Raw genomic sequence first — 11,627 nt, forward strand, 5'->3', positions numbered from 1 at the left:
CTAAATTTTCGTGTTAGCTATAATGATTCACTTTTTATTACATTAGTTTTATAGGTAGAAATTTTATCATCTGAAAGAATACCAATTCTCTAGAAATCCTTTCAGTTTATATTTGGTCATTTTTAGATAATTCCTGAGTTCTTTTTATTCCCAATATTTTACTTATACATAATCATATCTTCAAATGATATTTTTTATTTTAATTTTATTTATATTGAATTATAGTTGATGTACAATGTCATACAAGTAATAGGTATACAATATTCATAATTTTTTTTCATTTCCATTCCATTTATTTATTTATTGGCCACACCCGGGGGCATGTGGGATCCTACTTCCCTAACCAGGGGTCAAACCCATCTCCCTAGTAATGGAAACAAACACTTAACCATTGGACTGCCAGGGAGGCCCCCATTTTCATTAAAGGTTAAACTCCATTTATAAAATACACAAAATTTACACAAATGCATTTATAAAATGTATAATCTCAATTTATGAAATAGTGGCTATATTCTTTGTGTTGTACAATACATCTTTGTAGTTTTTTTTAATTTATTTATTTTAAATGAAGCAAAGATGAATATTTTTAATGATAAAAGGTACAATTCACAAAGAAGATAAACATCATAAACCATTAGACACCTTAACAACAGAGAAACTGATACATAAACCAAAAATCAGAAGAAACATAAAGAAAAGGAAAAAATATAATCATAGTCAGACATTAACATTTCTCTGAGAATATTTTATCAAGTGAAGAAAAGATAAGAATAAGAGCATCTTGAATGATGTTATCGAGCCAGGGGCGGCGGCTGGGAGGAGCAACCCACGCCTCTAAACCCGAGGCCAAGGGCGGCGATGGGAGGAGCAACCGCATGACAGAGGCCAGGGGTGGTGACCAGGAGGACCAACCCCATGTCCAAGGAGCCATGGCTGCGCGGGCGCAGGAGAGCCTAGAGGAGCTATCCCACATTGAAGGTCAGGAAGGGCGACGGTGAGGAGATACCCTTTGTCCAAGGTAAGGAGCAATGGCTGCGCTTTGCTGGAGCAGCCGTGAAGAGATACCCCATGCTCAAGGTAAGAGAAACCCAAATAAGACGGTAGGTGTTGCAAGAGGGCATCTGAGGGCAAACACACTGAAACCATACTCACAGAAAACTAGTCAATTTAATCACACTAGGACCACAGCCTTCTCTATTCAATGAAACTAAGCTATGCCTGTGGGGCAACCCAAGACGGGTGGGTCATGGTGGAGAGATTTGACAGAATGTGGTCCACTCGAGAAGGGAATGGCAAACCACTTCAGTATTCCTGCCTTGAGAACCCCATGAACAGCATGAAAAGGCAAAATGATAGGATACTGAAAGAGAAACTCACCAGGTCAGTAGGTGCCCAATATGCTACTGGAGATCAGTGGAGAAATAACTCCAGAAAGAACGAAGGGATGGAGCCAAAGCAAAAACAATACCCAGTTGTGGATGTGACTGGAGATAGAAGCAAGGTCTGATTTTGTAAAGAGCAATATTGCATAGGAACCTGGAATGTCAGGTCCATGAATCAAGGCAAATTGGAAGTGGTCAAACAAGAGACGGCAAGAGTGAATGTCAACATTCTAGGAATCAGCGAACTAAAGTGGACTGGAATGGGTGAACTTAACTCAAATGACCATTATTTCTACTACTGAGGGCAGGAATCCCTCAGAAGAAATGGAGTGGACATCATGGTCAACAAGAGAGTCTGAAATGCAGTACTCAGATGCAATCTCAAAACGACAGAATGATCTCTGTTCATTTCCATGGCAAACCATTCAATATCACAGTAATCCAAGTCTAGGCCTCAACCAGTAACGCTGAAGAAGCTGAAGCTGAATGGTTCTATGAAGACCTACAAGACCTTTTAGAACTAACACCCAGAAAAGATGTCCTTTTCATTATAGGGGACTGGAATGCAAAAGTAGGAAGTCAAGAAACACCTGGAGTAACATGCATATTTGGCCTTGGAATACGGAATGAAGCGGGGCGAAGACTAACAGAGTTTTGCCAAGAAAATGCACTGGTCATAAAAAACACCCTCTTCCAACAACACAAGAGAAGACTCTATACATGGACATCACCAGATGGTCAACATCGAAACCAGATGGATTATATTCTTTGCAGCCAAAGATGGAGAAGCTCTATACATTCAGCAAAAATAAGACCAGGAACTGACTGTGGCTCAGACCATGAACTCCTCATTGCCAAATTGAGACTTAAATTGAAGAAAGTAGGGAAAACCACAAAACCATTCAGATATGACCTAAATCAAATCCCTTATGATTATACAGTGAAAGTGAGAAATAGATTTAAGGGCCTAGATCTGATAGATAGAATGCCTGATGAACTATGGAATGAGGTTCATGACATTGTACAGAAGACAGGAATCAAGACCATCCCCATGGAAAAGAAATGCAAGAAAGCAAAATGGCTGTCTGGGGAGGCCTTACAAATAGCTGTGAAAAGAAGAGAAGCAAAAAGCAAAGGAGAAAAGGAAAGATATAAGCATCTGAATGCAGAGTTCCAAAGAATATCAAGGAGAGATAAGAAAGCCTTCCTCAGTGATCAATACAAAGAAATAGAGGAAAACAACAGAATGGGAAAGACTAGGGATCTCTTCAAGAAAATGAGAGATACCAAAGGAACATTTCATGCAAAGATGAGCCCGATAAAGGACAGAAATGGTATGGACCTAACAGAAGCAGAAGATATTAAGAAGAGATGGCAAGAATACACAGAAGAACTGTACAAAAAAGATCTTCATGACCCAGATAATCATGATGGTGTGATCACTCACCTAGAGCCGGATATCCTAGAATGTGAAGTCAAGTGGGCCTTAGAAAGCATCACTATGAACAAAGCTAGTGGAGGTGATGGAATTCCAGTTGAACTATTTCAAATCCTAAAAGATGATGCTGTGAAAGTGCTGCACTCAATATGCCAGCAAATTTGGAACACTCACCAGTGGCCACAGGACTGGAAAAGGTCAGTTTTCATTCCAATCCCAAAGAAAGGCAATGCCAAAGAATGCTCAAACTACCACACAATTGCATTCATCTCACACACTAGTAAAGTAATGCTTGAAATTCTCCAAGCCAGGCTTCAGCAATATGTGAATCATGAACTTCCTAATGTTCAAGCTGGTTTTAGAAAAGGCAGAGGAAGCAGAGACCAAATTGCCAACATCCGCTGGATCATAGAAAAAGCAAGAGAGTTCCAGAAAAACATCTATTTCTGCTTTATTGACTATGCCAAAGCCTTTGACTGTGTGGATCACAATAAACTGTGGGAAATTCTGAAAGAGATGGGAATACCAGGCCACCTGATCTGCCTCTTGAGAAATTTGTATGCATGTCAGGAAGCAACAGTTAGAACTGGACATGGAACAACAGACTGGTTCCAAATAGGAAAAGGAGTTCATCAAGGCTGTATATTGTCACCCTGTTTACTTAACTTATATGCAGAGTACATCATGAGAAACGCTGGACTGGAAGAAACACAAGCTGGAATCAAGATTGGTGGGAGAAATATCAATAACCTCAGATATGCAGATGACATCATCCTTATGTCAGAAAGTGAAGAGGAACTAAAAAGCCTCTTGATGAAGGTGAAAGTGGAGAGTGAAAAAATTGGCTTAAAGCTCAACATTCAGAAAACGAAGATCATGGCATCCGGTCCCACCACTTCATGGGAAATAGATGGGGAAACAGTGGAAACAGTGACAGACTTTATTTTTCTGGGCTCCAAAATCACTACAGATGGTGACTGCAGCCATGATATTAAAAGACACTTACTCCTTGGAAGGAAAGTTATGACCAACCTAGATAGCATATTCAAAAGGAGAGACATTACTTTGCCAACAAAGGTTCATCTAGTCAAGGCTGTGGTTTTTCCTGTGGTCATGTATGGATGTGAGAATTGGGCTGTGAAGAGGGCTGAGCACCAAAGAATTGATGCTTTTGATCTGTGGTGTTGGAGAAGACTCTTGAGAGTCCCTTGGACTGCAAGGAGATCCAACCAGTCCATTCTGAAGGAGATCAGCCCTGGGATTTCTTTGGAAGTAATGATGCTGAAGCTGAAACTCCAGTACTTTGGCCGCCTTATGGAAAGAGTTGACTCACTGGAAAAGACTCTGATGCTGGGAGGGATTGGGGGCAGGAGGAGAAGGGGCCGACACAGGATGAGATGGCTGGATGACATCACTGACTCGATGGACGTGAGTCTGAGTGAACTCTGGGAGTTGGTGATGGACAGGGACGCCTGCCGTGCTGTGATTCATGGGGTCGCAAAGAGTCAGAAACGACTGAGCGACTGATCTGATCTGATCTGATATTCAATTAATTATATTTTACTAATTAATATTTAATCATATCCTACACAAATACACTTAAAATTTTGCATCTCATATGTTGTTATTAGATGTACATAGGATATTTAGAAAAACTGGCAAAAGATAAGCATTACTAAATTTCAAAAAAAATTCATTTGTGTGTGTGATTCAGTTATATGTATGTACATTTGCTATTATTGAAATATTTTTCCATTATAGGTTATTACAAGATATTGACTATAGTTACTTGTGCCATACAACAAATCTTTGTTGCTTGTTGCATATCTATTTTTTTTAACTAGAAATTTAGCATTCTAATCATACTATGTCAAACAAGTGGAGTCAAAATGTCATTAATTTTTTTTAGTATTTGTTGGAGAGCTGGTTTGACAAACAACTAATCTCAAAAATATACAAGCAACTCCTACAGCTCAACTCCAGAAAAATAAACGACCCAATCAAAAAATGGGCCAAAGAACTAAATAGACATTTCTCCAAAAAAGACATACAGATGGCTAACAAACACATGAAAAGATGCTCAACATCACTCATTATCAGAGAAATGCAAATCAAAACCACTATGAGGTACCATTTCACACCAGTCAGAATGGCTGCGATCCAAAAGTCTACAAATAATAAATGCTGGAGAGGGTGTGGAGAAAAGGGAACCCTCTTACACTGTTGGTGGGAATGCAAACTAGTACAGCCACTATGGAGAACAGTGTGGAGATTCCTTAAAAAACTGGAAATAGAACTGCCTTATGATCCAGCAACCCCACTGCTGGGCATACACACTGAGGAAACCAGAAGGGAAAGAGACACGTGTACCCCAATGTTCATCGCAGCACTGTTTATAATAGCCAAGACATGGAAGCAACCTAGATGTCCATCAGCAGATGAATGGATAAGAAAGCTGTGGTACATATACACAATGGAGTATTACTCAGCCATTAAAAAGAATACATTTGAATCAGTTCTAATGAGGTGGATGAAACTGGAGCCTATTATACAGAGTGAAGTAAGCCAGAAGGAAAAACATAAATACAGTATACTAACGCATATATATGGAATTTAGAAAGATGGTAACAATAACCCGGTGTACGAGACAGCAAGAGACACTGATGTATAGTACAGTCTTATGGACTCTGTGGGAGAGGGAGAGGGTGGGAAGATTTGGGAGAATGGCAATGAAACATGTAAAATATCATGTAGGAAACGAGTTGCCAGTCCAGGTTCGATGCACGATGCTGGATGCTTGGGGCTGGTGCACTGGGACGGCCCAGAGGGATGGTATGGGGAGGGAGGAGGGAGGAGGGTTCGGGATGGGGAACACATGTATACCTGTGGCGGATTCATTTTGATATTTGGCAAAACTAATACAATTATGTAAAGTTTAAAAATAAAATAAAATTGGAAGAATAAAAAAAAAAGTCATTAATTTTTTAGTTAGGGAAAAATTCATAAGTTCTCTAAAATATATGTATTATACCTATTATTTATATATATACATACAAAAGTTTTTCTACTATGCTTGATAAAGGCTTAAGAAAGAATATCAAAGAAAAAATAAGAAAGTTGTGTAAGTTCGAAAATATAAACTAAATGAAACGCGAGCACTGAATTTGAAATTTAAAAAGTGAAACAAACTAGATAAAGGTAAAAGATCCTCATACAGTCCAGTTGCTTTTAAAAATGGCTGCTTACTAGAAACATATCTGGAGCTCTGGCCAAAAAAAAAAAAAAAGCCATACCTAGGCAATTGTATTTTTTTTTAATTCCAAGATAATTCTGATATGCATCTGGATTTTGAAAAGTGATTACAGGTTTTTCTATTGAATGTAGTTTTGGTGATATAGAATTCTATAATTTTTCTGTTGACCATGATACAATGGTATTAAGTGAGTAGCAATTATATAATCACAATAGTAAAATATGTTTATCAGTTTTCACAATCAATAGCCAAACAAAACATAAAAGATAATAACAATTGTGAGCCATAACAGGAACATGATTAGCCTAACAATATAAAATAATTACATACAATTTGGGGGGTCAAGCAGAGTGATGTGGTAAGTGTAAATGCATACATGCACAGTTTTCATCTGCTCACCCAGTCTATGTCTTTTGGTTGGTGCATTTAATCCATTTACATTTAAGGTAATTATCAATATGAATGATTCTATTACCATTTTCTTAATTGTCTTGGGTTCATTTTCTGTAGGTAGGTCTTTTCCTTATATTGTTTTCTGCCTAGAGAAGTTCTTTTAGCATTTGTTGTAAAGCTGGTGGTGCTGAATTCTCTTAACTTTTGCTTGTCTGGTAAGCTTTTGACTTCTCCATCAAATCTGAAGGAGAGTCTTACTAGGTAGAGTATTCTTGGTTGTAAGTTCTTCCCTTTCATCACTTTAAATATGTCATGTCATTCCCTTCTGGCTTGTACAGTTTCTGTTGAGAAGTCAATTGATAGCCTGATGGGAGTTCCCTTGTATATTATTTGTTATTTTTCCTTTGCTGCTTTTAATATTTTATCTGTCTTTAATTTTTGTCAGTTTGATGACTATGTATCTGGGTATGTTCCTCTTTTGATTTATCCTGCATAGGACTCTCTGTGCTTCCTGGACTTGGTCAGTTATTTCCTTTACCATGTTAGAAAAGTTTTCAGCTATTATCTCTTCAAGTATTCTCTCAGGTCCTTTCTCTCTCTCTTCTGCTTCTGTAATCCCTACAATGTGCATATTCATGCATTTAATGTTGTTCAAGAGGTCTCTAAGGTTGTCTTCATTATTTTTCATTATTTTTTCTATATTCTGTTCTGCAGCAGTGATTTCTACCATTCTGTCCTCCAGGTCATTTATCTGTGCTTCTGCCTCAGTTATTCTGCTATGGATTCCTTCTAGTGTTTTATTCATCTGTTTATTCCTTAGCTCTTGTAGGTCTTTGATAAACATTTCTTGCATTTTCTCAATCCTGGCCTGCTTTCTTTTTCTGAGATCCCAAATCACTATCATTATTCTCCCCAGGTGAGTACGTGCCCAATATGCTACTGAAGATCAGTGGATAAATAACTCCAGAAAGAATGAAGAGATGGAGCAAAAGCAAAAACAATACACAGCTGTGGCTGTGACAAGTGATGGAAGTAAAGTCTGATGCTGTAAAGAGCAATATTGCATAGGAACCTGGAATGTTAGGTCCATGAATCAAGGCAAATTGGAAGCAGTCAACCAGGAGATGGCAAGGGTGAATATCTACATTTTAGGAATCAGTGAACTAAAATGGTCTGGAATGGGTGAATTTAACTCATATGACCATTATATTTACTACTATGGGCAAGAATCCCTTAGAAGAAATGGAGTAGCCATCACAGTCAACAAAAGATTCCTAAATGCAGTACTTGGATGCAATCCAAAAAATAAAAATAAAAAAAGAATAGGATGATCTCTGTTCATTAGCAAGGCAAACCATTCAATATCACAGTAATCCAAGTCTATGCCCCAACCAGGAATGCTGAAGAAGCTGAAATTGAACAGTTCTATGAAAACCTACAAGACCTTCTAGAACTAACACCCAAAAAAGATCTCCTCTTCATTATAGGGGACTGGAATGCAAAGGTAGGAAGTCAAGAGACCTGGAGTAACAGGCAAATTGGACCTTGGAGTACAAATGAAGCAGGTCAGAGGCTAACAGAGTTTTGCCAAGAGAACTGGTCACAGCAAACACCATTTTCCAACAACACAAGAGAAGACTCTACACATGGACATCACCAGATGGTCAGCACTGAAATCAGATTGATTATATTCTTTGCAATCAAGGATGGAGAAGCTCTATACAGTCAGCAAAAGGAAGACCAGGAGCTGACTGTGGCTCAGATCATGAACTCCTTTTTGCCAAATTCAGACTTAAATTGAAGAAAGTAGGGAAAACCACTAGACCATTCAGGTATGACCTAAATCAAATCCCTTACAACTATACAGTGGAAGTGACAAATGGATTCAAAGGACTAGATTTGATAGACAGAGTGCCTGAAGAACTGAGGTCCATGACATTGTACAGGAGGCAGGGATCAAGACCATCCCCAAGAAAAAGAAATGCAAAAAGGCAAAATATTTGTCTGAGGAGGCCTTACAAACAGCTATGAAAAGAAGAGAAGGAAAGGAAAAAAAGAAAAGGAAAGATATACCCATTTGAATGCAGAGTTCCAAAGAATATCAAGGAGAGATAAGAAAGCCTTCCTCAGTGATCAATGAAAAGAAATAGAGGAAAACAATAGAATGGAAAAAAATAGACATCTCTTCAAGAAAATTAGAGATGCCAAGGGAACATTTCATGCAAAGATGGGCTCGATAAAGGACAGAAATGGTATGGACCTAACAGAAGCAGAAGATATTAAGAGATGGCAAGAATACACAGAAGAACTGTACAAAAAAGATCTTCATAACCCAGATAATCACGATGGTGTGATCACTGACCTAGAGCCAGACACCGTGGAATGTGAAGTCAAGTGGGCCTTAGAAAGCATTACTACGAACAAAGCTAGTGGAGGTGATGGAATTCCAGTTGAGCTATTTCAAATCCTAAAAGATGATGCTGTGGAAGTGTTGAAGTCAATATGCCAGCAAATTTGGAAAACTCAGCATTGCCACAGGACTGTAAAAGGTCAGTTTTCATTCCAATCCCAAAGAAATGCAATGCCAAAGAATGTTCAAACTGCCGCACAATTGCGCTTATCTCACACACTAGCAAAGTAATGCTCAAAATTCTCCAATCCAAGTTTCAACAGTACATGAACTGTGGACTTCCAGATGTTCAAGCTGATTTTACAAAAGGCAGAGGAACCAGAGATCAAATTGCCAGCGTCTGCTGGATCATCAAAAAAGCAAGAGAGTTCCAAGAGAGTTGCTTTATTGACTATGCCAAAGCCTTTGACTGTATGGATCACAAAAAACTGTGGAAAATTCTTCAAGACATGGGAATATCAGACCACCTGACCTTCTTCCTGAGAAATCTGTATGCAGGTCAAGAAGCAACAGTTAGAACCGGACATGGAATACATGACTGGTTCCAAATTGGGAAGGGAATCCATCAAGGCTGTATATTGTCACCCTGCTTATTTAACTTAAATGCAGAGTACATCATGAGAAATGCTGGACTGAAAGAAGCACAAGCTGAATTCAAGACTGTTGGGAGAAATATCAATACCCTCAGATAAGCAGATGACACCACCCTTAGTGGTAGAAAGTAAAGAAGAACTAAAGAGTCTTTTGATGTACGTGAAAGAGGAGAGTAAAAAAGTTGGCTTAAAACTAAGCAGTGAGAAAACTAAGATCATAGCATCTGGTCCCATCACTTCATGGCAAATAGATGGGGAAACATTGACTGACTTTATTTTTCTGGGCTCCAAAATCACTGCAGATGGTGACTGCAGCCATGAACTTAAAAGATGTTTGTTCCTTGAAAGAAAAGCTATGACCAACCTAGACAGCATACTAAAAAGCAGAGACATTACTTTACCAACAAAGGTCTGTCTAGTCAAAACTATGGTTTTTCCAGTAGTCATGTACGAATGTAAGAGTTGGACTATAAAGAAAGCTGAGTGCTGAAGAATTGATGCTTCTGAACTGTGGTGTTGGAGAAGACTCTTGAGAGTCCCTTGGACTTCAAGGAGATCTAACCAGTCAAACCTAAAGAACATGAACATCATTGGAAGGACTGATGCTGAAGCTGAAACTCCAGTACCATGGCCACCAGATGAGCAGAGCCAACTCACTAAAAAAGACCCTGATGCTGGTAAAGATTGAAAAGAAAAGAAGAAGAAGGCAGCAGAGGATAAGATGGTTGGATGGCATCACCGATGCAATGGACATGAGTTTGAGTCAACTCCAGGAGTTGGTGATGGACAGAGAAGCCTGATGTGCTGCACTCCATGGGGTGGCAAAGAGTCAGACATGACTGAGCAACTGGACTGAACTGATAATCATTCTGAATTCTTTTTTTCTGGAAGGTTGCCTATCTCTACTTCATTTAGTTGTTTTTCTATAGTTTTATCTTGTCCCTTAACCTGGGATGTAACTTTCTGCTTTTTCATTCTGATTAACTTTCTGTAATATGGTTTGTTTTAGTTGCTGTGGGATTGTGGTTATTCATGCTTCTTCTCAGAAGAGATGGAGTAGCCATCATGGTCAACAAAAGAGTCTGAAATGCAGTACTTGGATGCAATCTCAAAAATGACAGAATGATCTCTGTTCATCTCCAAGGCAAACCATTCAATATCACAGTAATCCAAGTCTAGGCCTCAACCAGTAATGCTAAAGAAGCTGAAGTTGAATGGTTCTATGAAGACCTACAAGACCTTTTAGAACTAACACCCAGAAAAGATGTCCTTTTCATTATAGGGGACTGGAATGCAAAAGTAGGAAGTCAAGAAACACCTGGAGTAACAGGTATATTGGCCTTGGAATATGGAATGAAGCAGGGCGAAGACTAATAGAGTTTTGCCAAGAAAATGCACTTGTCATAAAAAACACCCTCTTCCAACAACACAAGAGAAGACTCTATACATGGACATCACCAGATGGTCAACACCGAAATCAGATTAATTATATTCTTTGCAGCCAAAGATGGAGAAGCTCTATACAGTCAACAAAGACAAGACCAGGACCTGACTGTGGCTCAGACCATGAACCCCTTATTGCCAAATTCAGACTTAAATTGAAGAAAGTAGGGAAAACCACCAGACCATTCAGGTATGACCTAAATCAAATCCCTTATGATTATACAGTGGAAGCGAGAAATAGATGTAAGGGCCTACATCTGATAGATAGAGTGCCTGATGAACTATGGAATGAGGTTCATGACATTGTACAGGAGACAGGGATCAAGACCATCCCCATGGAAAAGAGATGCAAAAAAGCAAAATGGCTGTCTGGGGAGGCCTTACAAACAGCTGAGCAAAGAAGAGAAGCAAAAAGCAAAGGAGAAAAGGAAAGATATAAGCATCTGAAAAGAGTTCAAATAATATCAAGAAGAGATAAGAAAGCCTTCTTCAGCGATCAATGCAAAGAAATAGAGGAAAACAACAGAATGGGAAAGACTAGAGATCTCTTCAAGAAAATCAGAGATACCAAAGGAACATTTCATGCAAAGATGGGCTTGATAAAGGACAGAAATGGTATGGACCTAACAGAAGCAGAAGATATTAAGAAGAGGTGGCAAGAATACACAGAAGAACTATAGAAAAAAGATCTTCATGACCCAGATAATCACGATGG

Source organism: Bos taurus, chromosome 3, assembly GCF_002263795.3.
Source record: "Bos taurus isolate L1 Dominette 01449 registration number 42190680 breed Hereford chromosome 3, ARS-UCD2.0, whole genome shotgun sequence".
In the NCBI taxonomy this organism is placed as follows: Eukaryota; Metazoa; Chordata; class Mammalia; order Artiodactyla; family Bovidae; genus Bos; species Bos taurus.